This window comes from Vanellus vanellus (assembly GCF_965231255.1).
Source record: "Vanellus vanellus genome assembly, chromosome: 2".
NCBI classification, from domain to species: domain Eukaryota; kingdom Metazoa; phylum Chordata; class Aves; order Charadriiformes; family Charadriidae; genus Vanellus; species Vanellus vanellus.
In genome coordinates this window covers 94,758,862-94,765,705 of record NC_138906.1, presented here as the reverse complement: position 1 = coordinate 94,765,705, position 6,844 = coordinate 94,758,862, and positions in this window count along the sequence as shown.

Sequence of the window (6,844 nt, the reverse complement as noted above, 5' to 3'; positions counted from 1 at the left end):
ATCACAAGGATGAAAAAAAAGTTCCTAGACATTTGAAGTCCTACATGTTCTGTGTTAAACCTCCGCATTGCTATTAATAAGCTCACTTATTACATATCATCAGTATATTTCCAAGGTATTTTTTTTAATTTTTACAAAGAGAACAACTTGGACAGAAACGTCTGCCTTGTACACATCAGCATTTTTTATTTGGCAATCTAAATACCTTAGATGTGTGCTAATAAAAAAAGCCCTAAACCATAACTGGATAAATCAGAACTGCTATCGTCAAAGTATCTCCTGCTTTTAGGTGGATTGTATCGAGCCTAAAAGCATTACTCAGGAATGTACAGTGCTCTTTCTTCATCAAACAATGATATTGAGCTTTTTCTAAGCAAAAAGAGTAGATTCCTTACCTGAAAACTTTTATTCAAAGGTTTCTTATTCATTGGCCTTATTTTGATTATAGGTCTGTAAAGAAATTAATGCATGGTTCCATAATGCAAGTTGTTAAGTGTCTCCTTCAATAAATCAGTTGTATAAATTAAATATGTAAATAACTTTATTATATTCTTTAACATTTGCAGGTATTGACATAACAGCTTTCTACCTTGATCCAGCTGTAGAACGTCAAAGAACAGCAAAATTATTTTGGCTCACAAAATTATTGTGAACCAAAATCCAGCCTGGAATGCTAAGTGCCATATGTCTGTCCTCTGTTTAAGAAAATTTCATTTTTTATAACTGATATAGATGAATTCCTGTGACTAGAAGATTGGAGGGGAATATGACCCAGGATTGATGACTTGCATTGACCCTGCGTATTAGATATTACGACACAATATTTTGCTAAATAGGATTTCTGGGTAGTGGCTTAATTGTTTTGACAAGCTAGTGATGAACACACATTTTTATCAGCTTTTTGAAAGCATATTGTGCCGCACAATGAGATATGCTGTGACTGCCGTATTGCAGACATTTTCCTCAGTACAGGAAGCTTTTTGCAATCAAATGCTGCAATGAATAGATAGAAATGCTGCATCTCAATTGAAAACGATCAGCTAGTTCCATAAGAACAGATGGAATAAATGCTTGTGATATTAGGAATCTAAAACATGCATTTAAGCTGAAAAATCTGTACATAAAGTTATAATGTTTCTGGATAGAGGAACAAATTATTATTTTTTATCTCCCGGATTATTCTGAGCTGTGGTGTTTGCAGCATGGACATATGTTTCAAACAAGGTCTGGGTACCTTCCTTCACTTCATAACCAAACATATTTTACAAGCTACGAGCTAAGGCTGTGCTGTAGCATAGATAATAGTTATCACTGGCAACATTAAATTCCTGGGGTAATGAGGAAGGCTTTAGGGCTAAAAAGCCCTTTTGCAGGCGCAGAGGGCTCTTGTGAAGTCTGAGAGGGGATAGAGGATTTGGGTGCCCTCAGAATGGGGCAAACACATAGGAGTCAGACTTGAGAGTCAGAAGAAACACATAATCTTGCTTCATCTGAAGAGGATACTTAGCATGCAATTTTTCTAGCAGGTAGCCTTCTAAAGTCAAAAGGAAGCACCAGCCTAAATTTTTTTTCCGCACAAGAATACGTTCTGGACCTCCCTTTGGTAAATAAGTTGGTGCTTAATAATGCCTGGAGAAAGACTTTTGCCGTACTGTATTGTGTTCTCAGCTTCAAATGCAAAACACAAAGAGGAAGTGTAAAGAACTTACTCATGCGCATAATGTTAACTATGAGGAGAAATCCCAAGAATTCATTCATGCTAGAACAAAATGCCCATCCTCCAAGCTTCTGTTATTAATTGCTTTTGTGCCACAGTGGTTCTATCCTTAGTTAGCAAGCACATTTAAACCTTTACTTAAGGATAGAAGTGAATAAAAACTTGTAGATGAGTATGATATAGAATATTGGTTTCCATGAAACAATAAATTTAGGGTATTAGTCATACAACTGACAATTTCACAATACTGTTTCTACTGCAAAATAGCATGATCGTACTGTACTTCCTTCATTTATAGATGACAATATAAAAATATATTTACTCTTAAAATTAAAAATGGAAAACAAGGAAACATAGTAATACTATTATTAAATAGTAAATAAATTAAAATATTGAAGAAATGTAATAAATGATATTTGCATTACTTTTGTAGTCCACTCAACTTCAAAATGTTAAAGTTTTTTGATCTGTGTCTTTTTATCTTGTAGATAAAAACATGGCTGTTTCAAATTCTGTCTTATCTAACAAAACCATCATTAAGTGAGAAATCTGTAAATCACACAGAAAAGATATTGTAAAGTACCTTGAAGTGTTTCTAGCTTTAAAAATATCTGACATTTGCCACCAAAAATATTATATAGATGTGACTGCAAAATATATGACGACGCAAGCGCTCTGATTAGGGTGTTTCATATGATGAGTGCATAAGACTTTTGATCATAGCACAAAGGAACTTTTATTTAAGCAATGATCTGATGATGTGCTTTCAATATTATCTGAAACCAGTTTTTTAATTTTTTCTATACAGTGATCCTCTGATATTTCAAGAGTCTTGATAAAGGAGATAATGACTGGAAAAATGGAGAAAAAGACACTGAACTTTCTGTTCAAAAAGGATTTTTCAGGAAGATGCTTTTACTCTGATTCAAAGCTATCTTACAGAAAAATAGTATCTACCAGCTCTGAATTTTAATAATGAATAGCCATCCCAGAGGCTACTTTTGTCAGTCCCTCTTGTTCCTGGCTACTTTACATAGTTCTGAGCTCTTCAGTACATCAAAGTGAGTATGAAATCTTGAAATACAGTGCATAATCTCAGTGTCACTGCTTGATTTTAGTTATGGAAATACTTCAAGTGGTCATTTCTGTTGAACAAAGCCAGGAGGAAAAGCAAAAAGGATGTGTTCAAAGATGTTGTACGAATGGTTGAAATGCTAGAGGAGTGCATCGTGATTCCTTACCGGGTTTGCAAACTTTTATTCTGTAGAAAGTATGAGTAAATAGCTCGGCTGCATTTCTTTTTCATCATCCTCTGCTTGGATTACAGCAACGAAACAAAACAAACCATTTGAAAAAAAACCACATAGTTAAGAAAAAAAAAAAACAACAACAACAAACCAAATAAACCAAACAAAAGCACTGCAGAGAATTTCAGTGCTCCTTTGACTATCAAAATCATCTGCTCTCATCTCCCTGTGCTAGCTTCTATATAATCACTGCGTCAGCTTTGAGGTTCAAGTTCAACAGAATATCACTTTTTGTTCTGCTCTAAAGGCATCGAACAGCGCTCTGAGTAAAGTGGAACAAAGAATGAAAGAGAACTAGTTTATAACTACAAGTTTACCCATAAGTTCTGAAGAGGAGAGGTCCAGAGATTTCAGCTCTGACTAGAGCAATAGAAGTTATTCAGTAATTACTAAAAGTCATCCTGAATAACCAGCTTGGTGCTTTATGCAAAACATTCCACTGATAAGAGTGCCGGTAGATCTTTTCACTCATTATAGAGCATTATTTTTGCCTTTTTAAGGTAAAACTCAGGAAACAGACAAACTACTGTCCTGTCTCTTCCTGTGGTTCTGTACAGTTGCTTTCCCATATCTTATTTTTCCAAAATACATTGTTGAGGCTGCCAACTGGCCAGGGACAGCTAACACTAAAGGCCAGCTCATGACAGGCTCTAGCACTAGAAAATTCACTTTAAAATCATGCTGAAACTTTCCAAATCTCACTGCTACCAAAAAAATTATAAAGCTAATATATGATTCTGAATGCCTTTGGAGGTATATTTAGGAGCTGTAAAATAATAAAGTATATAATTGTCTTGGTGTAAGGAAATGAAAAGGACTTGGGTTATTAGGAAACACAAGCCTTATAAGCTTTCTGATTCTCTTATAACTGGATCCAGAAAACCATCATAGGGAGTTTTGAAGTGTCCCTTAATAAAACAGAAAAGAACTTTGGGCTAGTTCCGGTAAAAGTCACCTGTCGTTACATGGGGACCTATAATGTTTTAGGAATAAACTGAACTGTTAAGGATGCAACATTAATTACTAGTGAAAGCAAAGGAGTGACTAAAAGAACAAAGCGGCTTGGAGAAAACAGACTTGTTTTAAACTGAACTGTTTTAAAAACTAATACATCTGTGGAGCTGTACTGCCACCACCTTTACAGGCATTAACGTAATATCATTTAACTGAATATTTGGCAATGCCTGAGTAAAATTCCTTGACAACATACTGCATCTAATGCAGAAGTGTCCAAACTCCCCAGCCTAAGTGCTCCCCTTATTCAACTTCTGCTTGAGGGCTGATATCACAGGGAAAATAAAACTGCATCTACACTGCTCCAGTAAAAGGATGTCTGTAAGGTCATTTCACTGTAGAATCTAGGGAAGAAAAAAAAAAAACAAAAATTGTGGCCCTTCTCCCAGTCATCCTCTTCACGATCAACCCCCTTTACCTGTCTCCAGAGAGAAGATACCCTCTGCAAACCAATGGTTGATCCCTCACAGAGGTAGTTATTGTATCTGCCTGCTTCCTCCAGTCGCTGTAAGGGCACAGTGCCATGTAAACCTTCAACAACACACATGTACTCCTGGCAGATGAGAGAAGCTGACCCAACATTTGAACAAAGTCAAGCATAAAGAAAAAAGTAAGGGTTTTGCAGCAGTTTTTTTTTCCTGGTGTTTTTGTTTTTTTTTTGTTTTTTGTTTTTTTTTTTTTTTTTTTTTTTTAATTTCCCACTTTACCTTTCAGAAAACACTAGAAAAGCCCTATTCAAGTCCCTCAGTTGCTCCTCCATAAAGGGGTGTCCAAGAACACAGATTTGGAAACTTGATCTCTCATCTTCTTTTCGGCCCAGAAAGTCTGTCAGGGCAGTCACCGGCAGCTACTGTACTGCTCCCAAGGGGCTCTTACCATTGTAATTCTAAAGTAGATGAGAAAAGCAAAAAAGAAAGAACTGTTGCTAATTGTGGACTTGGAGATACATTTTCTTTTTCTCTAGCTCCGATAGCAGCTTAAGAGCAGGAGAGGCTGTCTTTTGTCAGTGGCTCCTCTGAGCTCAGTTGGATTCTCAGGTTCTATAATATTATTCTCTGGTTAGTAAGACCCAGAAGCAGCTGAAACAAGGAAGATTCGAATAGTCAATATCATCCTGCTTCACATGAGGGAAGTCTTGTGGTTGCAAGAGAAATCATAGAATCACAGAACCTAGAAAATGAGAAGAGCAGATGTAGAGGTCACACTTCCTATCCTCTTGCTGTACTGATGAGACTTAAAAATTAAAATAAATTAAATCTGACATGCTTTCAGTTCATACTAATTCATCACAAATTTATTTTTCCTCAGAATGCAGTACGTATTTAAGAGCATGAGATATAGTGTTCCTGGACACCCAAACCCTCAGACTACCACTTGGATACTACTGAGCAAGCAGTACTAAACTAATGTCCCCTCCCAGTCCTAAAACTTATGACAATGTTCAAATGATATTGGGTAAAATAAAGAAAATCAAAGGGGTTTACATCCTTTAAGTAGTCTGAGTTTGTAGAAGAAAAGATAAAAAAAAAGAAAAAAAAAAAAAAAAGATAAGATTCCAGTTGTGTTTCTTTTTGGAGCTAAAAAAAAAAAAACCAAAAAAAAACAAAAACCAACACAAAAAAAAATCTGCTTGGACGCTGACAGCTGTGAGTTTGTTGATGTACAAGCTCAGCATGAATCTTATCATAATTTTATCTGCCTAACTGAGTGTCTGTTTTATATCCCCATGGCACTTTCAGGATTAGGTTTTACTTAGGTCCGAGGCTTTGGCTCTCCATTAAAGAACCAATGTATTTCACCAGTTAAGGTGTGGGTGTGTGTGTGGGGGGGGGGGGGGGGGGGGGCGGAATGTAATCAATGTCCTAATCAGCTCTTGGGATTGCTAAAGGCTTTATATCTACTTAGAGTATCCAGACTGAAGATGTACACAGATGTGCTTAATGTCTTTGTGTGTTTTGGTAGCATAGTTCCCATAATAATGCAGCATCTGCTTGGTGACAAAGACACTTCAGTAGTACAGAATAGACAAAGAAAAAAAATGCCTTATCTTTTATTTGCGCAAAACACTTGAGCAACTGCAGCAATGGTTACGTAACCTACTTGCAGAGAGGGGAAAAATGGTCAGATATAGAGTGCTGCCAGGAACAATTACCCTGAAATTATATTATGGTCCAGGGACTATAAATTGCATGACAGAGAAGCGCCTGGCAACTGCTATGCAAACTCAGCAAAGTTGTATGCACATTTGAAAAAAAAAAAATTTAACAAAACAACAGAAAACAACAAGAAGAAGAGCACAGGACAAAAAAAAAACAAAAAAAAACCCAAACAAACAAAAAAACAAGTAAAGCAAACAAATAGAAGAAAAGAACTTTCACAAATTTTTTGAGTGCTGAATTAAGACTTCACAACCTAGAACAGAGTTAAACAACATTGCAGAATGTCCTTGCACATAGTTTGAAAATATTTTGAAATGTTCTTAGTTCTTTTTAAATACTTAGCATCTTCTAGAATAATCTGGCTGGCTGAGCATGGAGAGCGAGGACAGAGTCATAAGAGTGAACAAATATTTCCAGCACATATTCTGGAAGTGATTGCACTCATTATTTTAAAATGCATGATGCTTGCACAGATGCCTTTTTGAATCCTGCAAAAGTATCATCCGTATAAAAATTCTCTCTAGTGTTTGCAGCAACTGTGTTTTTATATCTGATTGAGTGTTCAGTAACTACATAACTAGCTACATAAGTCTTATAATCTTAGTTTCCATTCAGTCCCTTTATAAACTTTTTTTTAAAGTTTGGCT